The 23,413-nt window shown below is 42.7% G+C and overlaps 1 protein-coding gene and 1 long non-coding RNA gene across 3 annotated transcripts in view; one reads left to right on the top strand and one right to left on the bottom strand.

The window, feature by feature from the left end:
- The window catches only part of SGK1 (serum/glucocorticoid regulated kinase 1), a 123,679-nt gene that overhangs the window by 35,230 nt on the left and 65,036 nt on the right, over positions 1-23,413 (top strand). The window lies entirely within an intron of this gene.
- Positions 22,711-23,413, bottom strand: part of LOC137446873 (uncharacterized) — a 59,328-nt gene continuing 58,625 nt past the window's right edge. Inside the window, exon 3 of the long non-coding RNA XR_010988743.1 lies at positions 22,711-23,022. This is a non-coding gene — a long non-coding RNA (uncharacterized lncRNA). The remainder of the gene's footprint in view (positions 23,023-23,413) is intronic.

Genomic DNA, 23,413 nt, shown 5'->3' with positions numbered 1-23,413 from the left:
CTGGAAGTCTGTTTCAGGACTGGAGTTACCTTTTTTTAGGGTAACTATGAGCTTACCTATAGGAAAGCAAATCATAGCTGACTGTACCTTATGAAAATGGCAGCTTTATTTGGGATGGCTGCTGCTCTTCTTAGCTGCTCAGGCCAATGTCACAAAAAGTGCATACACTTTAAAACTAATTTCCAGTGACAGGGATCTTCATTGACTGCAAGCAAGACAGAGTTTTGCTGCAACAGAGACCTATTTCACATCTCTCACTACTATATGAAGAGGTGCCGAACATCTGTGGCTCTTCTTGGCATGGCAAGGCTCTAAGCAGTCAACTTTGCCCAGCACAGCTCCAAAGAGCTTGTAATAAGATTAATATAAAAGAAATAAAGAAGGACAGAGGCATAATGGCAGAAGGAGAAAAAGAGAAAGAGAGAAAAAGAAAGAAACAAAGAAAGCAAGCAAGAAAACAACAAAAGGTCTTTCTTATTCCTTTCTCCCTTCCCTAGCCCACTACTTCCTCTTTCATGAAAATGTAAGCCTAGAAGGCACATCCAGACTCTTTAAACTGAATTTCTTTTCCTAAACATGTCTCATAATTCCTACCACAAATTTGTCATGCTGCTGCTTGAAGTTTCCCAGGTCACCTTCACTTTTGGGAAAATCACCCTGAAAGTAAATAAAGAACACGTCTTAGTTTTCAGCCTAATTTTACCTGCGACCAAATTATTCCCATTTGCTTTTATGCCAGCCTAAAGCCACAACTTAAACAGGTCTTGCACTTCCATCATATGCAGAACAACTTTAGGCTGGATGTTAGGAAGAAGTTCTTCATAGAAAGAGTGATTTGCCATTGGAATGGGATACCCAGGGAGGTGGTGGAGACACCATCACCGGAGGTGTTTAGGAAGAGACTTGATGGGATGCTTGGTGCCATGGTTTAGTTGATTAGATAGTGTTGGATGATGGGTTGGACTAGATGATCTCAAAGGTCTCTTCCAAACTGGTTAATTCTATTCTATTCTATTCTATTCTATTCTATTCTATTCTATTCTATTCTATTCTATTCTATTCTATTCTATTCTACTCATCACAAGCAGTCATTTCTTCTTTCAGCTGTATGTAGTGAAGCCAAATAAGCCAACTGCTTTTAAAAGCTTCTTTAGGATAGACTTTCCATTCTTTGGCCACTGCAGCAGACGAAGGCAGCTGTAACATTTCTGGCCTGAGATTAGCAAAGCATCCCTATATTCCTTTTTTGATGTTCTTTCTCAGAGTCTACTTCATGCTTCTAACCTTCACCCCATTCATCTCATTCTACTCTGGTCCTCTTTTGCTGAGGAGGCCTCCTGTGTACCACTGGCAAATGTTATGACCACAAGCCTACGTTCTGTATCAAATCCAGCTCTGGCACTGACCTTCCTCTTCCCAATAAACTTTTATCTAGTTCCTTTCTCTTTGGATATTAGAAAAAAACTTCTTCACTTAAAGGGTTATCAAACATTGGAGTAGGCTCCCCAGGGAGGTGGCTGAATCCTCATCCTTGGAAGAATTTAAAAGACACAGAGATGTGGTGCTAAGAAATATGGTTTAGCTTCAGGTTTGGTAGTTAGATAATGGCTGGATGTAAAGCTTTTAAAGGTCTTTTCCAATCAAGATGATTCTATGATCCTGTAAGCTACAAACTTGGGGATGTGTGGTTGGAAAGATGCAACTTAGAGAGGGACCTGGGGCTATTGGTTGACAGTCAACTAAATAATGAGTCAGAAGAGTGCACAGATGGCCAACAAAGCCAGTGGGATCCTGGCTTGTATTAGAAACACTGTGGCCAGCAGGAACAGGGAAATTATCTTCCCCCTGTACTCAACACTGGTGGAGACAGACCTCCAGTACTGTGTTTGGTACTGGGCCCCTCACTACAAGAAGGATGTTGAGGTGCTGGAGTGTGTCCACAGAAGGGCAATGAGGCTCATGAAGGGTCTGGAGCACATGACCTACAGGAGCAGCTGAGTGAGGTAGGGTTGTTCAGTCTGGAGAAGAGAAGACTGAAGGGAGACCTCATCACTCTCTACAACTACCTGAAGGGAGGTTGGAGTAAGGAAGGGGCCAGCCTCTTCTCCTTGGCATAAAGTGACAGGACTAGAGGATATGGTTTCAAGTTGTGCCAGGGGAGGTTCAGGCTGGATATTAGGAAATACTCTTCACTGAAAGGCTTGTCAAGCATAGAAGTGGTCTGCCCAGGGCAAAATTGGAGTCACCATCTCTGGAGGTGTTTAAGCAGTGTGTGGACCTGGCACTCAGGGACATGGATAAGTGTTGACCTTTCAGTGCCAGGTCAAAAGTTGGACTAGATGAACTTTGAGATCTCTTCCAACTGGATGTGCCCTGTGATTCTGTGAGTCTGTAATCATTTTTGTAAGTACCCTTATTTTTCACTTTAACTAATTAATTTCCATGTGTCTTACTGACTTACTGAACACCATATAGATTAAATGATACATTTTTGCCTCATCAAAGGAAGACAGCAGGCAAGTATGGCATACTGGTAAATGCAGGCTGCATGATCTCAGATGTGATAAGTTTGGGGGTTTCTGTATACATAGTCTAATGAGGTTTTCACCTTATGCTCTACATCACTCTCCTCCTGGAAAATGCAGATCACAGAGTTCATCTTAAGATTCACTGTTTATCTCAGCTCTGCCCTTCTGAGAAATAGACTTCTTTTTTTTTCACATTTTCAGAATCTGACTGGATTTTTCCAGACCAACTCACAGCTGTTCTACCACTTTCAGGTTCTCATTACCCACCATCACTAATAAAATTGTAATGGGGGATAGGCTCCTTTGAGAGCTTGTTCTGGCTCATTCCTTTCAAGATCAGATTAGATATTGCTTGAGCCTGGAAAGTGCTTTGGTCTCTCTTCATTACATGCCTTCAGAGTTGAGCATGACTTCTGTTTGGGGAAGAGCCAGCCATGAAATCTTTGAGTTTTCTGCCAAGTGCTTATTAACACTGTTTTATAGGCCACAGAGTCTGGAGTTAAATTCTTAGAGAAATCCAAACACAATGATGTCACTGCTATCATAACTCAGCTCAGCAGCCCCAGTATAATTTACCTTGTTGGAACATCCAAATTATCTGACTTAAGAAACTTCCAGCAAGAAGAGCAACATAAAGGCTTTTGGACACTCTTGGCTGTGTGGGAAGAGGTGATGCAAACTGAGATACTGCAAAACAAACATCTGTGTCTGCTGAAAAACCAATGTGATGCCTCTGCCAAATGGGGAGAGTGCTAAATATGGTATGCATATTTAGCTGTGATGGACTAAGAACTTGGAACAACTTGGATACTTGTTACTCTACTAATTAAAGACACCATTTTGGTAAGAGTTACACGCTCAGAGGAGGTCAAAGGTTGTGTCCATGGAGAAAGGAATTAGAAAAGAAAGCAAGGGAAATCTTACATGCTTTTAAAAAAATTGGCTGATTTGGAGAAGGAGAAAATTGAAGGACAGCAGCCATCTCTGCAGGGGGGAAAAAAATTGGAGATACCAAAGCAATGTAAAAACAAGACCTAAAACCACAAAAGAACCTTGCAAAATCAAATTGATACCAGAGAAGTGGGTTTTCTTCTAAATACCATGTTAACACAAAACAATCATTAGTGTTTGTTATTTATGACAGCTGAGTTTACAGCAAGATGATTAATTATTGAGAGTAAGAAAACAATTAGTAGCTCCAAAGACAATGAATTTTAACATTTAGTGAAGACTCTGCACCGACAGATGTCCAAATCAGCTAAAAGCAATTAACTGAGTCTCAAAATATCCTGATAAGGCAGAGAAGTCATTCCCATTTCACAAATTAAGTCTGTTAGAGAAGTTGTTGCACAAGAGAGAAGTGACTTTTCTCCAGACACTTACAGTAACTTTTCCTCACTAAAAAATAAAACCAAACAAAAAGACATTTCCTTTTCTTGAAGCAGCAGCACCAAACATCTGCTAGGGTTTGCTGTGGCTGGAAGTTATTCAGGAGTTTTAAGCAGCTTAATGACCTAAGCAGCAAAATAACTTTCTGTTTTTCAAATGACCCTAAGTGCCTGATACCTTCTTGTTCACAAGGCAGTGGCAGTAGAAGATGCTGAATTTCTACACCATCTAAAGAAATTAGGTTCCAGTCTCAGCTGAGGTTTCATGAACATAAATAGCATAGTGACAATCACTGGCCATTGTTGCTATCAAAATCAGTTTTTATATGGGAGAGCTGGGGAATTTTACAGTGTGGCCAGCAGGAGCAGGGAGGTCATTCTGCCCCGGTACACTGCACTGGTTAGGCCACACCTTGACTACTGTGTCCAGTTCTGGGCCCCTCAGTTTAGGAAGGATGTTGACTTGCTGGAACGAGTCCAGAGAAGGGCAACGAAGTTGGTGAGGGGCTTGGAACACAAGCCCTATGAGGAGAGGCTGAGGGAGCTGGGGCTGCTTAGCCTGGAGAAGAGGAGACTCAGGGGTGACATTATTGCTCTCTACAACTACCTGAAGGGGGGTTGTAAACAGGCAGAGGTTGGTCTCTTCTCCCAGGCAGCCAGCACCAGAACAAGAGGACACAGTCTCAGGCTGCGCCAGGGGAAGTTCAGGCTTGAGGTCAGGAGGAAGTTTTACACAGAGAGAGTGATTGCCCATTGGAATGGACTGCCCGGGGAGGTGGTGGAGTCGCCATCACTGGAGGTGTTTAGGAGGAGACTTGACAGGGTGCTTGGTTGCTTAGGTTAGTTGATTAGGTGGTGTTGGATGATAGGTTGGACACGATGATCTTGAAGGTCTCTTCCAACCTGGTTTATTCTATTCTATTCTATTCTACCTCTGTGGCTGGGAAAGATATCTTTTCTTTTATTTCCTGATCTGTTTTTATTAGATATTTCCTAGATCACCTTGCTGCTTCAATTTCTATGCATGTTTTCACTGACACATTTAGAGGTCTTCAAATGTGTAGTAGAAATAAGTGTGTGGGGGGAAATAGTGAAAAAAAAATGATGGCATTTAACAAGTCCAAGTGTGGGGTGCTGCACTTTGGCCTCAACAACCCCATGCAGCACTACAGGCTGGGGTCAGAGTGGCTAGAAAGCAGCCAGGCAGAAAGGGACCTGGGGGTGGTGGTTGACAGCTGGTTGAACATGAGCCAGCAGTGTGGCCAGGGGGCCAAGAAGGCCAATGGCATCCTGGCCTGTATCAGGAATAGTGTGGCCAGCGGGAGCAGGGAAGTCATTCTGCCCCTGTACAAGGCCACACCTTGAGTCCTGTGTCTAGTTCTGGGCCCCTCAATTCAAGAAGGATGTTGAGTTGCTGGAACATATCCAGAGAAGCGCACCAAAGCTGGTGAGGGGTTTGGAGCATAAGCCCTATGAGGAGAGGCTGAGGGAGCTGGGGTGTTTAGCCTGGAGTAAAGGAAGCTCAGGGGAGACCTTATTGCTCTCTACAACTACCGGAAAGGAGGTTGTAGCCAGGTGGGGGTTGGTCTCTTCTCCCAGGCAAGCAGCAACAGAACAAGAGGGCACAGTCTCAAGCTGAACCAGGGGAAGTTTAGGCTATGGTGAGGAGAAAGTTCTTCACAGAAAGAGTAATTGGCCATTAGAATAGGCTGGCCAGGGAGGTGATAGAGTCACCGTCCCTGGAGGTACTCAAAAAAGGATTGGACATGGCACTTGAAGCCATGGTTTGGTTGTCACGAGGTGTTTGGTATTAGGTAATAGTTTGGACTTGACGATCTCTGAAGTCTCTTCCAATCCGGTTGATTTGATAATTCTATTAAATATGCAGTACTTTAAGTATCTTTTGTTTCCCTAGAAGATTCTTTCATTCATCTGATGGAAGACTGTTAAACTGAACAACTTCAGTGTAAACAGATTGGAATTTGTTTAATGACATTTTTTCCCTTACGTTAAAATTAATGAGATTTTCAAAACAAATTGTCATTGTTTGACACACTCTGATCCATGGAAAACTTTTGACCCCCTCATTCCTAAAAGGCCAACTAAAAGGAGTGTTCCTTACAAGAACAGCCATTGTAAAAATTACTTTTCCAGTTGAAGTGTTGGCCTAAACCTCTACGCTATGGGAATAAAATCACTGTAGGAATCCTCTGTGTAAAACCTTTCTGACTAACTGTTAGGCTGTGACACAAAGAGCTATAAGAAAAAAAAAACATCTGAAAAGAAGATACTGAAAAGTAATGTTGGAGAAGGACAGTCTGTGATATAAAAACCTGTAATAAAATTAACGGCTATGATGTTGCTGATGCTGTGTAGTTGGGAGAATGCCCAGTATTAGAAACTTACAACCTGCAGCTAATGATTGCAAACTATGATTCATTTCTTGTTTGAACTCTTGTAAAATTGCCTTCTATTGTTCCCCTGCAAGAATCCTTGAAATTAAAGGCTATGTAGATGACTTTAATAACAAACGCAATTACGGTGATAATAACTGGGAGCACAGTGCTCAGAACGTCGTCCCTGCCCCTCAGATAAAGTCATATCTCCGTCATCTGCAAGGATGCTTGTTCATTCTTGTTTGAGCTTGATCTCTCATTGGAAACAAGATCTGTGAAATCCACGAGAGTGTATCAGATTCTCAGAATCTTTATCTTCTGATCTGATGCTTAGGACTATCAACCATGCCCTCTCATCACGAAGGAATGCCGGAGTGTTTTCCTAACTTTTTTTTAACACAATCCTTCATTCTATCTCAGGTTACACCAATCTTGCTGCCTGTCCACATAACCAAGATCTCACCTTATTGCTTGGCTCCTCAGAAAGGACCAAGACATGTATTTATGTGCCTAATACATCCAAGTACAATTATCTTGGTCTAAAGTGGCTTTGGTGAAGAAGCTCCGATGTGATGCAGAACTCATTGTTTCAAAGTACCAACTGGTTCAGAGCACATGTGGAGCAGAGGGAAGCAATGGCTATCATCTAATCCCTCTGCCAGAAGCACCTCCAGAGATCTGTTCAGGTACTTCTACCCCAGAGCCCCAAACCAAAGCAATCCTAAGCTCAGTATCATGACCTTTTCTTCTTATGCCAACAGATGGCTGGTGTCATGGAAAGCACACTCTGCCTCCAAGTTGTGTGTTGAATTTGCATCCTGGCTCCATGTTGTCATCTCCTTTGCTCTATGGATACTCTGTCCTTTTCTATAGCAATATCACTGACTTCAGCTTGATTTTTTGTTCATCTAGGAAACCAGCAGACAAGCTGGCCAAGCTGTCAGCCCATGGCTTGGACAGCAGCACTCTGAGCTGGGTTAGGAACTGGCTGGATGGTCGAACCCAGAGAGTGGTGGTGAATGGTGTCACATCCAGCTGGCGGCCAGTCAGTAGTGGAGTCCCCCAGGGATCAGTGCTGGGCCCCATCCTCTTTAACATCTTTATTGATGATCTGGATGAGGGAATTGAGTCTATCATCAGTAAATTTGCGGATGACACCAAGCTGGGGACAGGAGTTGATCTGTTAGAGGGTAGAGAGGCTTTGCAGAGAGACCTCGACAGGCTGGATAGGTGGGCAGAGTCCAACGGCATGAGATTTAACACATCCAAGTGCCGGGTTCTGCACATTGGCCACAACAACCCCATGCAGAGCTACAGGCTGGGGTCAGAGTGGCTGGAGAGCAGCCAGGCAGAGAGGGACCTGGGGGTGCTGGTTGATGATAGGATGAACATGAGCCTGCAGTGTGCCCAGGCAGCCAGGAGGGCCAATGGCATCCTGGCCTGCATTAAAAACAGTGTGGCCAGCAGGAGCAGGGAGGTCATTCTGCCCCTGTACACTGCACTGGTTAGGCCACGCCTCAAGTACTGTGTCCAGTTCTGGGCCCCTCAGTTTAGGAAGGATGTTGACTTGCTGGAACGAGTCCAGAGAAGGGCTACGAAGTTGGTGAGGGGCTTGGAACACAAGCCCTATGAGGAGAGACTGAGGGAGCTGGGGCTGCTTAGCCTGGAGAGGAGGAGACTCAGGGGTGACCTTATTGCTCTCTACAACTACCTGAAGGGGGGTTGTAAACAGGCAGAGGTTGGTCTCTTCTCCCAGGCAGCCAGCACCAGAACAAGAGGACACAGTCTCAGGCTGTGCCAGGGGAAGTTCAGGCTGGAGGTCAGGAGGAAGTTTTACACAGAGAGAGTGATTGCCCATTGGAATGGACTGCCCGGGGAGGTGGTGGAGTCGCCGTCACTGGAGGTGTTCAGGAGGAGACTTGACAGGGTGCTTGGTTACATGGGTTAGTTGATTAGGTGGTGTTGGATGATAGGTTGGACGTGATGATCTTGAAGGTCTCTTCCAACCTGGTTTATTCTATTCTATTCTATTCTATAATTAATAGTCAAGCATCTTCATTTAGGACTACTAGTCTGGGCTGATTTTGAACTCTCTCTTGGACTCAAAGAACAGATTGACATAAATGATGCTCAATGATCAAAAGCTCCATAGATGTGCATCCCAAGGATGCAGCCTTCATCCAGAGGTGTTTGTTGGTTGCCAGGCTCAAAAGACCAGACGTTGAGTAACTGTACACCCTTCTACATTGAGTAAGTCATGGCAAGCACATGGTTGGGCCAGCATTGTTTGTACTGTTTTAATGCTTTGACGTTTTCAAATAATGAAACAATGCCAGTATTTCTATTGCCATTCTGAAAGCAGGGCTTTTGATCCATCCATATCTCACATTTCCACACTTTCTTCTCTGTCAAATTCACTATTCCTGTTCTGGTTCATCTTTCTTGGCACTGCTTCAAATGAAACAACCAGGTTCCTCAAACAATGGATTTTTCAGAACACTACTCTGTGTGGTAGGGCAAAACAGACCCTTCTCCTGTCCTGGCATCAGATCAATACCTGCATGTCTCCTCTGACTGTTACCACTGCAACCAAACACTTGGCTGTGTTGAGGTAATATTAGGTACAACATTTCTGGCCCTCAGTTGCCTAAGTGTGTATAGAGAATGTGATTGGCAGCACTTCCGTCCATTCTTGACCAAGATTTTACTCCACTTTTAAGCAAATGTGCAATGAAAGTGGAATTTGTATATGAGTGGTTTTTTAAAAAGGACAGACACACTCACACACTGACCTACAATGCAAAGGACATGAGAAATTCTGGCATGGATCCATCTTTTGGGTCCCATCAAAAGAACTGAGTAGCATCCTCAGTGCCATTCAATGGAAGTTCCCCAATTAGTCTTGAAGACTTTTTTCTTCACTTCTCAAAATATTTAGAGGAAAAAAACCCTCATCTCACTGAAATTTCTAAAGAGGCCCAAGATTTAGACTTATCTGTGTATGTGCAAGCATGTTAACATATAGCATGCATACCTGAACGTGTCCAGAGAAGGGCAAGGAGGCTGGTGAGAGGTCTTGAGCACAAACCCTACAGGGGGAGGCTGAGGGAGCTGGGGGTGTTTAGCCTGGAGTAGAGGAAGCTCAGGGAGACTTATTGCTCTCTACAATGACCTGAAAGGAGGTTGTAGACAGGTAGGGATGGTCTCTTCTCCCAGGCAACCAGCACCAGAACAAGAGGACATAGTTCCAAGCTGCACCAGGGGAAGTTTAGGCTCAAGGTGAGGAGAAAGTTCTTCACAGAAAGAGTAATTGGCCATTGGAAGGGGCTGACCAGGGAAGTGGTAGAGTCACCGTCCCTGGAGGTGTTAAAAAAAGGATTGGATGTGGCACTTGAAGCCATAGTTTGGTTGTCATGAGGTGTTAGATATTAGTTAGTAGTTTGTGGTAATAGTGCTGAGTCGACTGATGCCATTGACAACTGAGCCATATGAAATTAAAAGCTGTATCTGTTGGCTATTGCATAAGAGGGAAAGCCAGGAATGGGAAAAACCCTGGAACTCAGCAAATGTCATTTCATCACATCTGGATATTTTTTAGTCTGAGTGATTATCACTGTTGGATATTGTGGTTTTAGGAAGTGAAGCAAACAAAGACAGTGGAGCAAACAAAATGTAGAAAATATTACAAGCACTTTTTAAAAAATTGTGCATCTTTCAGTAATACTTTAGGCCATGCTTGAACTCTTCTCTAAGAACAGCCACAGTTCAATTTAGTTTAGGATTAATGAGACTGCTACTGTCTAGGTGGTGGAGTCCCCATCCCTGGAGGTGTTCAAAAAAGGATCGGTTGTGGCACTTGAAGCCATGGTTTAGTTGTCATGAGGTGTTAGGTATTAGGTGATAGTTTGGACTTGAGGCTCTCTGAGGTCTTTTCCAACCTGGCTGATTCTGTGATTCTATGATCTATATGTGTATATAGGCATACATTGTTTTATTGTCACTTATCTTCCTGTCCCACAAAACAGGCTGAGTTTTAATACCACACCATAGACATTTCTGTACCAGGTCTCTATTTTTACTTGAACAAGCTGATACTCCCACACAAGATGCTGTGGACAGACAAGTTCTGTGCTATGTCACTTGACTCAAACAAAAAGACATGTGTCAGTCTCTCATAAAATTCTTTTTTCAATGGTTTTTTTTGGAGTAATATTTCATGCATCACATCAGACAAAATAAACTCTTAGCTCAAGGTCTCTGACACCATCAAGCCCCTTGAAGAGATGGACAGGCAAGAAACAATGCAGTCCTCTGGAGGTAATTTAGAGTTTCCATTCATTATCCTGGAACTTACACTTCTCTTTTAGATCCTGCAGTTCAGTTTGACAGTGTCTCTGCAGTGCATGGTACCACAAGTTATGATGCACTCAGAAGAGAGGGGAGATCTTTGGTTTTGATAAGGAGACTGTGAGATTTGACTCATGTTGTCAGAAGAGTCCATGAAGTGCCCATTCCTTCCTAAGCTTTCAGTTTTCATGCATGCACCCTCCACTTGCCCCCTGTGAGAGGCAAGGGTCTCCATTCTGATTCAAGACTTACTTTATTTTTTATGGGTTTTCTTTCACACTGCACTTCTGAGTACAGTGTTGAGGGGATAAAGGTGACCACTCCGGGATATCTTGCCTGGACTAAATAAATTCCTTCCTCCTCTATTTAAGATTAATTAAGAAATGTTGAAGGAAAAAAAAAAAGGTCAGAGCTACTCTGAGATTGTTCATTCCACTCTCAATTATTCAATATACAGTAAGCCTGAAAGAGCTGTAATTAGATATGAGAAAAGCCTGATGAGGTTCTCTTTCTGTGTAGTTCCAAGCACACTGGCAGTCCTCCAGAGTTCAAACATATAAATAAGTTTTCTTTTCAACAAATTAGTTCTGTTCATTGTTATTCTCCTTTTTTTTTGGTCTCCATGGCCTAACCTACCTGGACATTTCCCATTTAGTAGCCTGTGCACTGAATGGGCCTAAACAGAGATGAAAGGAGAGATTGTTTCTTCTTCGTCATAGGCTGCTAGCAAGTCCAGACTAACGCTATGTTTCATGAAGCTCTTGTAGGAACTTGTGTGAGCTTTGGAGAACCCCAGAAGCTTCTGCATATCCAAATGTCTTTGCAGATCTGTGCACGAATATTTGATCTATTCATCCATGTTGGGTTTCTCCAGCATAGGTGTGCTACCTGAAAATTAGTCCACTTGCCCTAGCAGGTTAAAAAAAAAAGCCAAGCAGGTGTGCCATGTACCCAGTAGGCTCTCCACACTGACAGTGAGTACAGTGAGTCACAGGGACTGCAAGGAGCCAAGAGTTGGGTGCATTTACTGCTTTTGAAAATGTTGTCTCTAGTAAAGGAGTCACTGGCCAAGTCCACAACCCCAGACTGTGGTCTGTCTTCTCTTATTTAATGGTTACATAAAATACAAATACTATCCAGTCCATTTAAAAGCCTGGCTGACTTGTCTGTCTCAAACATTTCCTCCTTCTTCAATTTTTGTGTGCTTTAAATGAAGATAATTCTTTAAGCAAAGGGGTACCTCTTTCATTATTTCACTTGTTCTTTTACACAGCAGTTTACATTGTTGAGTAGGAGCCCTCTAAAAGGATTTACACACCAGACTGAAACCATGCAGATCCTCCTGCCCGCAGGGTATTTTCAACAGTAGATACTTTTCTCTGATATCCTATTTATTGTTTAACCAGCTCAATTTCCTCCCTCAGAGGAAAAAAACTTCCAATGGCTTTTACCCAAAATGACTTCAGAATTTTTGCATGAATTAGGTAAAAGAAAACCCACACACAACCAAGCATGTGGAACAAGAGACTCAGAACAAGCTGTTTCAGTCACAGGCTTCCCAAACCCAATAACCCTCACAAGCAAGAGACTCCAGTCCTCAAGCTGATAAATCAATATTGATGACTTACACTTCAGCTTGTGTTTCTAGAACAAAGGTTTTTACTGCCATCATATAGTGATACAGTGGAGACCACAGCCACTACAAGAGCTGGGCAGCATGTTTCTTGTGTTTGTGGCATGCCCCTGGAAAAATACTAAGCTAAGAAGGAAAATAATATAAACAGTAGAAAGAAAGCCTCCCTTGTTTCAAACTTCCTGTGTGTGTCTGGTTTGCATCTGTTACTACACTTTTCACTTAATAACTTATATTTTTTTTATATATATACATATGATTGGCAGTTTGAAAATGTGGCTTTACTCTGATTAATTCTACTTTTTGTCTGCACTTGGCCCTTTTTTAAGACCATGTTTCTCAGGCTATGTTAAGACCTGCAAAATCAACACATGGAACAATCTGTTGAAATGCCAGGCAGGTTTGACAGGTGCAGCAGAAATTGCTTGGTTTCCCAAATTAAAACAGCTGCAGTTTGTAGGTGATGAAACTGCAGCAGAATGGGGCTTCACAATTGTTAGTTCATCCCTAGTGTTTGCTGTTTTGGCTTTGAAGTACTGAGTCATTTCCCAGTCTCCAAGGAGGACTCTAAGATCTGTTCCTCAAGTGGATGAGGCATGTAGTCTCTAGAGAGGAAGGGGAAGCTTGGTAAAAATTCAAACAAATTTCAGAGTAGACTGAAATATAACCAGAAGGTGTAGTTTTCTCCTCATGGGACTAGAAATAAATGTTGCTTGCAGCTTTGGGAGCAGGAAAAGCCATAAACATTATAGGTCCACCTTTCAGATAGACTTCATTACATATCTTAACAGAATATCATGCACAGGAAGTTTTGAATCATTAACCCAAAAAATGTTAACCTTTTAAGAGTCTCCTGTATAAAGGAGTTTTATGTTCATTCTGAGCAGCTGCTGCAGGAGGAAGTATGTTTTCTTTACAAATTATTCAGGATGATGTTATCAAATGCTGACAGTTATGTATTAAGTGGTGACACTCCCCACAAGTTCATTTTGATTATCCTTACTGAGAGGAATTAACATGAAAAATCACTGAAATATCTTAAAAGAATTGGTCATATTTGACACAGAATTGATTTGTGAAAACACTTGAATTACAAAACCTTCTCCTAGCTTAAGCCTCAACTGAAGGTGGAGGTTTAAGATATAAGGTTTTGTGTGGCTCAGAGTAAAGTCATATTATAAATCCTGATTGAAATGTATCTGTGCCTCACACACTGCTACACACAGCATCTCAGCTGGGATGTCATTTAAAAATGGCTAATTTGAGCTATCAGGATTTTCTCTTTCTCCTCAAACAGTATTCTCAGCAACTCAACAGCAAACACAAACTGGCACTAGAAAAAGCTATGAAAAGAAAGGATAAATATTTTTCTGGAAGATGTGCCTTTAAGCAAACATACCTCCTTTGACTCAGGACCAGAAGAAGAAAAACATTTCCCTTGTCTGTGTCACCCAGAAGTCTGCTAGGTGACAGGAACTCATTCCTGAGAGCTCCTGAGTGCTCAGGTAGGGATCCTGACTTGGGGATGTGTAGCCTGCCCCATGGCACTGCACACATTACAAGTGAGTCCACATGGGCTGCTGAAGTTCCTGTTGATAGATCCCAGCCCAGCCTTGCCTTGTAAAGGAGCTGACCTGTGAAAAAAAACACTGTCATCTCTCATCTGGAGCTGCTCCAGGAATATTGCAGCTTGCTGAGGTACATGATCTGTCTTGCAGCTCTGTGAATGTTTTGGCATGTCTGTCTTGCAGGGCCAGAAGGACTGGTCACTCTAAATCAGCTTGGTTAATGATCTGGCTGCCTTAAAGATCAATATAAAATGAGGATGGTATGCAATATTATATAATACATTACAAGGGTCACCACCTGCCAAATCAAAAGGAGATGAGTGAAGTGCAGTATCAGGCTCAAATTAGGAACAGGAAAGTTATTAATTTCAGGCCACACAAAGTATGCTTCACTGCTCTCAACAGTACAAAGCTTTTGACTGAACAGCTAAGGGTGGCTACTGAAGGAGACTTGATGCCACATCCAGTCCCACATCGTGTTCTGCCACTGCAGCCATTATTCTTGGACCGCAGCTAAGCTTTATAACACTGTGGTGTTTCAGCCCAGACTACTGACGGATGCAAAATTATTATTGCATCAGAAAAGTGGAAGAGAGGAAAAATGCAGTGAGAAATCATTGCTTTGCTTGGGCTTTTATTTTTTCCTTTTCATTCAGCTATCTTTTCAGCCCATCCACATCTGACCATGGATTCCCTGGCTCCTGTGCCTGGCTCAGATGCTCACAATACCCTGCAGACTGCTTTGAGGTTTTGACTAATAGATGGGGGATGTGGTGTTTATCAGAGCAGGAGTTAAAATAAACGTTGCCTTGGTTTGCTGACAATTAGATGCGCCCGTATGAAAAAGAGAATAGAGAAGGGAAGGTACAAGTGAGCAGCCTCGGACTGTTTGGACAGGCTTTGGGGTCGCATTGTTCGTGTTGTTTTTATTTGATCTAGATGAAAAGCATTTTTAACTTGGTAGCCTGGAAAGATTAGACTTGCACACACACAATGAACCCCATTTTGTTTTGTTTTCCTCTTTGACATAATACACAGAGAGAGGGTGTTTATACTCCAGCGTGGACAATGAATCCATTATTTCATCTCCTGTAGAAACAAGTGCCATCAGTGCTTACAATTGATCCAAGAGCTCTTACCTGATTCCAACACATCAGTTATTTATTTATTCACAGAGAAAAGAATCCCATAAGACTAACAATTGTTCTCAAGGACAGCACGGAGGGAAGGAAGAGAGGAAAACCCTAAGTGGTGCCTGTTCAGTTGTTTAGAAATATTTTTTATGCCACCTTTATCAGGCAGTCAATACCAGAGCACAGCAAAAGCTAATTTAGCTATCAGTGTGAGACATGGGGTTTACAGACTTTCTTCTGCACCACTGGAATTGGCAAGAACTTTTCCATTAACTAGAACTGGAAAATCAGCCAGGCAGCTCTCTGTCCTCATTAACACTCGTTATTGGCATCACTGGTGTGTCTAAGCTTTCTGTTGCTCTTTGTGCCTTGACTTACGCAGATGAAACTGGCTCAGCAGGATTATTTAAACCCCTACTAGGCCACACCTAGAGTAGTGTGTCCAGTTCTGGGTCCCTCAGTTTAGGAAGGATGTTGACTTGCTGGAGCGTGTCCAGAGAAGGGCAACAAAGTTGGTGAGGGGTTTGGAACACAAGCCCTATGAGGAGAGGCTGAGGGAGCTGGGATTGCTTAGCCCTCAGACTCGGGTACCCTCAATATGCTGGGACAACTCTGTTCTCTTTTTTTGTACAGTGTTTTCTGTGGGAGGAAACCTGGAGACATGAGCTGAAGGGGAACTACATGCTGAGCATGGTGAAATTATGGACATTTACACCAAACCAGTTTGCCCATTGGCTGTATCTCACAACTCCATCTACCCGGAGGCAGAAGGAGATGGTAGAATGTTGTTATACATTCCAAATAAGAAAATCCATAGAGCTAGGATAAGTCATTCTGTCTACAACTACCTGAAGGGAGGTTGTAGCCAGGAGGGGGTTGGTCTCTTCTCCCAGACAACCAGCACCAGAACAAGAGGATACAATCTCAAACTGCACCAGGGGAAGTTTAGGCTCGAGATGAGGAGAAAGTTCTTCACCAAGAGAGTTGTTAGCCGTTGGAATGGCCTGCCCAGGGAGGTGGTGGAATCACCATCCCTGGAGGTGTTCAAGAGGGGGTTGGACGTGGCACTTGGTGCCATGGTTTAGTAGTCATGAGGTCTGTGGTGACAGGTTGGACTTGATGATCTGTGAGGTCTTTTCCAGCCTTATTGATTCTATAATTCTATAATTCCTCTGATTGAGCCCTTATGGTTTCAGCAATTGCAGGAAGATCATAAAAGGCATCAAGTTCTGACCATCATATATACCTTCATATGCACTTCTTTGTGATAATTATTGGTCACATCTACAGGCAGCCACAAAGGTTTAATTAATGATGAAATGTCAGAAGAGGATAGGAGGAGAAACTGAACCCCACAGAACTGGTGCAGATTTCTCTAGGGCTTATAGAAGTCCTGTTGCAGCCAGAGTTGTATTCCTCTGTCTTGCAATACCTCGTGCCTGTGACCATAGTGTGCTGGGGCTGTTGTAAAGAGCATGCACTCTTCCAGTATGAGCTGTGATCAACTAATCCTTCCCTGGATCTCCTTCACATGCAGGCAACCTTTCATCCTGGCATTTAGAGGGCTGATCCCTCCATGAATCCAGATCTGGGTAGAAACAGTGTGGACTTTTATTTAGCCTCAGCCTGCTTTTTACAGTGAGCAGCTTCTTAGTTTGCAGAGAAAGCTGTGAATGATGACTCTGCAGTGAGTTGTCCTTCACATTTTTTATTATTTTTTAAAATGTGATTATTAATCAACAAAGTGACATGTCTCAGGGCTCTGGAAGGGAAAAAAATAGCTTGAGGTGACTTGGCTTTTTTGCTGCGCTGCATTTCCTATGGGATGTGACAAATTAAATGCTAAAGCCAGCTAGAGAGTAGTGATACATCTCAGTCTGGGCATTAATCGGCCTGCCTCTCGTTTACCACTTTCCATTTAAGTAGGTGATTGTATACAGTTTGAACAATGGAGCTTTTCATTCTGCAATCTCCCTAATTGTCCTTTAAATAGGTTTCCTTACAGCCGCTCAGAAGGCTGTGGGGGGAGATGATTCCAAGAGCTCTTGTCCACCTAGGGTTTGCATAATGGCTGACAATTCAGATCCTGGTCTGAGGTGCAATGAGATAATGTCAGGAAAAGGAAAGAAGGGATCAGATGAACTGCAACTGCAAAAGGAGAAAAGCACATTTGATATCACCGGGAGGCAGAACTAAAACACATATGCACACTGACCTAGATCACAGTCAAGGCATTTGATACTGTCTGGTAGGAAAACAAATATCCAGAGACTTTGCAATGAAACATGTAAATAGGAGGTGACTGAGAGCCATAAAACCAGTGAACTGACACAAACAGGAACATTCACGAAGAACAGAAATTTAAGTACCAAAAAGTTCAAGCACACATAGTGGTTTATATCAACCCCTCCCCAAAACAAAACAAAAACAGGAAAAAAAGACCATCCAAAGCTTCAGAGGAAGAAAATGCTGCCATACAGAGCATATGTACACATAGGCCATCTGATTAAATTCAATATTGTTGTGCTGATGGGTGTATTCTTTCACTGAGTGCTGGCTGATAGTACTGGGACTCTAAGCATATTTTCACAGTCTCCTTTAAACCATTCCAGCATTCAGTTTACTCTCATTGCTCATCAAATGTTTCCAATTTTAGATATCTAATGGCCTATAAAATTTGTCAACAAACTTATGCCCTTCTTCTTTCACATCAATATTTACTGGTCCACAATATGCATATTCACACTGTATGGCTAAATCCTGCTAAAGTCAGTAGTCTGCACCAGGCACTGAGACTTAGTGAAGTAAAGTGACTCTTAAATCCACAGAGCCTAATTCCTTTGGCAAGAGATGCCTAAAAGCAAGACATTAGATATCTTGTGTAAAGGTGCCTTTTCCTTTTCAATGTGTTCACCCCTCTTGAGAGCAAAACCTTCATCTGGGAAGTCATTAAACAAGCTTGTTAGTGTTGTAAGAAGCACTGGGGCTTTCCAGGATCTCCAAAGCCAGAAAGGTCACACCAGGACGGCCACTGGTGCCAATTTGCACCTTTTCCTTCCAGCAAAAGCCACATCTGCACTGGTAGCAGCCTTAGGCTGTTGTTTCTCTCACGGAAAATATTGCTCTTGATTACAGTGATGGGAACTGGCTTATGAATACCTGATTAAAGTATCAAATGTGCTGAGTTGACTGATGCCATTGACAACTGAGCCATATGAAATTAAAAGCTGTATCTGTTGGCTATTACATAAGAGGGAAAGCCAGGAATGGAAAAAAACCCTGGAACTCAGCAAATCTCATTTCATCACATCTGGAAATTTTCTAGTCTGAGTGATGATCACTGTTGGATATCGTGGTTTTAGGAAGTAAAGCAAACAAAGAAAGCAGAGCAAACAAGAGTTGGAAAATATTAAAAGTCATTTGGAAAGAAAATTGTGCATCTTTCAGTAATATTTTAGGCTATGCTTGAACTCTTCTCTAAGAACAGTCACAGTTCTATTTAGTTTGGGATTAATGAGAAGGCTGATATCTAGGTGGTGGAGTCCCCATCTGTGGAGGTGTTCAAAAGAGGACTTGATGTGGCACTTGAAGCCATGGTTTAGTTAGTCATGAGGTGTTAGGTAATAGTTTGGACTTGATGATCTCTGAGGTCTTTTCCAAGCTCTTTGATTCTATGATTCTAGAAGGGTGTACACCACTTTTTTATTTGAATTCACTTACCTTGGAAGAATGGGGAAAATTTTCATCAGTTTGTTTGTGGTCATTGCAAGAAATAGAAGAAACACCAAACAATTTTGGCTAGTTGTAAAGATCCTTTGATGGTCCACCAAAACCAGAAGAACAAAAGCAACAGAGTGCAGAGGTATACTTTATTCCCAGCCATGAAGGTCTGTGAGTGTGAAGCTGATTGCACTTATTCCAAACAAAGTGTGCCATCTCAAAGCTAAAAAATATCCCACATCATTTGACTTGAAATGTGGAACATTTATATTTGGAAATGTTGAAATGAGCTGCTTTGGCATCTTCAAGACTCACTCTTTTCAGAAGTTATGTTACTGGATGTATTAAAGCTGGTCTTCTTTCACAGATAATTTTGGTAAATTATCTTTTTCTTGCTTTGCATTTTTTTCTTTCCAAACAAGTATTCCCTGAAACATTTTGAATCAACTTCTAGCTAACTGCAGTAATACAGTGTTTGACAAATCTCATGCCTGTCCACATGGATGGGTGCAGATTATCTCTCGCTCAGCCTTAGAAAGCAGCAAGAGGCACTCGCTCTGAGCGTGACAGGATGCTGATGTGCAGCTACTGCACTACAACTGACTGGCAGCTGCTCAGTGCACACAACCAGCAAAGCAAACTTATGTCCATCTGCACAGGCCTAAGAGGTTGCATCTTCAAAGAATTAGTGTGGGAACAATGAATCACATAAATGCCCTTGCAGCTTGACCAGAAACTGTTGGGCACTCTACAACAGGCAGCTGTGCAATTGAAGTAATTTCTAGCAGACAAGAGTAGTTGATGAAAAAAAGGCATAAAGAAACATCATGACTAATTATGATGGGACAAGAGAAACTGGGAGCACTTTCTGTTCTGCTTTGTCCTGCTCAAATTATTTCAGAGACACTTAAAGAGTCAGCTGCCTACACTCTGTAATGGTGGATGAAGTCACCTAGGGTGTTTAAAGAGCTTTGCTTTGGAAATGAAAGTACGGAAATCTTCACAAGCAGTTCAGAACAGAACTGCTTCCTGCAGCTAGGAGCAGACTCTAGTTTATTAATTGGAAGATGGATATCATAGTAAGAATATATATTTTTAAAAAGTCTATTTAAATAATTAAATACTCCTTACATTGTCATGAAGTATGATGAACTAGAATTTTGGTATCTGAGCATCATACAATGCTCGTACAATCATACAAATAAAAAACTATGTCTGCTCCTTGTTAAGCTGTCTTTGTCAGTCAGGGAAGAAACTATATGAAATTTATTCAAAATTGCTCTTCTCTTCTCTTCTCTTCTCTTCTCTCTTCTCTTCTCTTCTCTTCTCTTCTCTTCTCTTCTCTTCTCTTCTCTCCCCTCCCCTCCCCTCCCCTCCCCTCCCCTCCCCTCCCCTCCCCTCCCCTCCCCTCCCCTCCCCTCCCCTCCCCTCCCCTCCCCTCCCCTCCCCTCCCCTCCCCTCCCCTCCCCTCTCCTCTCCTCTCCTCTCCTCTCCTCTCCTCTCCTCTCCTCTCCTCTCCTCTCCTCTCCTCTCCTCTCCTCTCCTCTCCTCTCCTCTCCTCTCCTCTCCTCTCCTCTCCTCTCCTCTCCTCTCCTCTCCTCTCCTCTCCTCTCCTCTCCTCTCCTCTCCTCTCCTCTCCTCTTCTCTTCCTTCCCTCCCCTCCCCCTCCCCTCCCCCTTCTCTCCCCTCCCTCTCCCCTCCCCTCTCCCCTCCCCTCCCCTCCCCTCCTCTCCTCTCCTCTCCGAACCTCTCCTCTCCGAACCTCTCCTCTCCAAACCTCTCCTCTCCTCTCCGAACCTCTCCTCTCTGAACCTCTCCTCTCCTCTCCAAACCTCTCCGAACCTCTCCTCTCCGAACCTCTCCGAACCTCTCCTCTCCGAACCTCTCCTCTCCAAACCTCTCCTCTCCTCTCCAAACCTCTCCGAACCGAACCTCTCCTCTCCGAACCTCTCCGAACCTCTCCGAACCTCTCCTCTCTTCTCTCTTCTCTTCATATAATTCAATGTGGGAGTTGTTTAGTGGAAGCACATTCAAAAGAAATTAAGCTTTGCACTTTGAAATCTTTACTGACATTTAAGATAGTCCAAGTCAAACAGAGCCACAAATTTAAGGCACTTGTCTAGTGTAAATGTAAATATTAAACATGCAAAAATGTATGAAGTTCATCAAGGTTAAAGCTAGATAAAAAGCTTATAGTGTAGACTTACAATTCAGTGACTAATATATACAGGTAGCATTTAAATAAACATAACTGAGTCACTCTGAAAAGCAGTATATAAACTAGAAACATCAATAGAAACCTGAGACCTGCAAAGCTAAGCCCAGGAAAGCTGTTTTTCTCCAGAAGTCTGCTCTTGGCCTTGCTGCAACAAAGGTACTGCCAATTCACACTTCCAGATTCAAATCAATATTTTCAATGTTTTTTGATAGGGATACATGTTGAAAATCAGTGGTGAGTCATTTAATTTTCCACTCAGAGTGTTCATAACAATTACCATACTCTTCTGTGCATGCAACTTTGCATGATCTATCAACTTCAGAAGGCAAATGTAGGGTTTGCCTGCAGAGGAATACTGAGGAATCTTGGTCTGAATTAGCTGAAGATATGAAAGTAGAAATTCTTTAGATGTCATTAAAGTTATCATGGACTTTTCAATCCAGAATAAAATCTGATTTTTTAATTTAGATAAATGAAGGAAATAGCTACTGAATGAATCAATCCCATGTCAGTTCTGGGGAAAAAAAAATGTCTACACAAAAACTGATTGTGCATTTACCTAATTCATTCTTGGATCAGTGAACATTAACACATTGATGTAGACAAGTTCTAAACATAACAAACATGTCTTGAGCACAAGCCCTACGAGGAGAGGCTGAGGGAGCTGGGATTGTTCAGCCTGGAGAAGAGGAGGCTCAGGGGAGACCTTATTGCTGTCTACAGCTACCTGAAGGGTAGTTGTAGCCAGGAGGGGGTTGTTCTCTTCTCCCAGACAACCAGCACTAGAACAAGAGGACACAGTCTCAAGCTTCACCAGGGGAGGTTTAGGCTGGAAGTTAGGAAGAATTCTTCTTAGAGAGAGTGATTGCCCATTGGAATGGGCTGCCTGGGGAGGTGGTGGAGTCACCGTCCCTGGAGGTATTCAAGACAGGATTGGATGTGGCACTTGGTGCCGTGGTTTAGTAGTCATGAGGTCTGTGGTGACAGGTTGGACTTGATGATCCTTGAGGTCTTTTCCAACCTTATCAATTCTATGATTCTATGCTTCCGTGACAGCTCTCAGTGTGGCATGTTGGCACACACTAAAGTGACAACCCCTGCTCAACTCCCTCAAGCAGGTGTGGGTCAGGTCTGGGCACGCAGGCAGGTGGCACAGAACCCCAGCTTGGTGCCTTGGTCAGAGGCAAACACTTCAGAAAGAAGAAAACCAAATTCCCTGGGCTTAGCTCTGCAGGCCTTGGGTTTCTGTCAATGCTTGTAGATCATATATTACTTATCAGAGTGACTCATGTAAGTTTATTGAAATATTGTGTGTATTTCACTGAGTCAGCATGGCATCCTGGACTGAGCAAATGTGGCTGCGTGTATTGTGAACCCGAACTTTACCCAATCCAACAAAGGGAAAACAGAATTGTTTAAAGCCTTTTCTCTGCCAGCATATTTGACCTGTGGGTGTGCTAACCTATTTGAAATGGTTCCAACCATTAAATAAAAAAATTCTTCTTGTCCATTCAGCATCAAAGCTAGTTACTCCTGAAGTATTCCCACGTTAGATTCCCCAACCCCCTGCTGCACTGAACAGAGCGGTGTTCATAACCGTACTCCTTCTTCATCTCTTGGTACAGGCTGCAATGTACAAATAATATGGACCTATGTTTTGAAAGCATCCTTTTCATCCAATACTTTAAATCAGCAAAAACTCATTCAAGAAAAACCTGTGCACCTGAGTTAAAAGTAGGGGTCAGTCTGGAATAAACAATAGTAAGAAAAATTGTTTAGGATGCACCCTGAACTAAGGGAGCACTTGCCGGTGCTAGAGCCAGAAGATATCACCTACACTTGGGTGTGTGCAGCTTGATAAAAATGCACACTCTGTTACTTTTACTCAACATTACCATTCACACAAGGTAAAGCACTGGAGGGTAATCTTTAATTTATGGGTAATTTTTAATTTATGATCATTATGCTGATGAATGTATATTACATAGCCAATAAAAGGTAGGCCTACAAGTTAATTTGATGGATTTTGCTGTATCAGCAGTACCTAGGCCATGTTTTGGATGCTCCTTAATAGGCAGGCAGACTGGATATCTGCAAATAGGAACACAAGACAGTGAAACAACAGGTAAAGCCACAACAGAAATTATTGATTAACTGTGTCACTGCAAATGTCCTGAAATCATAAACCCAAACCTCACTGAGTCTTAATGAAATCTAAACCCCAGATTTGCATCTGAATTCCTGCCTGAGTGGATGCTCCATGCAATCAACCAGTCTCAAGTGAAAGATTTGGCCATGACCCTTGAATTTTTAAGAAAAACTTCATCTCATTATAGCCTAGGCCCTTCCCTGCTGCCTATTTGATTCTTCTTTCATGCACACTTTTGCACACTGTGTGCACCCACATTGACATGACTGGAGACGCAGGATATCAAGAACGAAAGGTAGAACCAAGTCAGAAAACAATTGATCACCAGGCCTG

The sequence above is a fragment of the Melanerpes formicivorus genome, unplaced genomic scaffold (assembly GCF_026170545.1).
Source record: "Melanerpes formicivorus ecotype bairdi unplaced genomic scaffold, bMelFor1.0.p_v2 SCAF_2, whole genome shotgun sequence".
NCBI lineage: Eukaryota > Metazoa > Chordata > Aves > Piciformes > Picidae > Melanerpes > Melanerpes formicivorus.
This window is presented reverse-complemented; position numbering and strand designations above follow the sequence as displayed.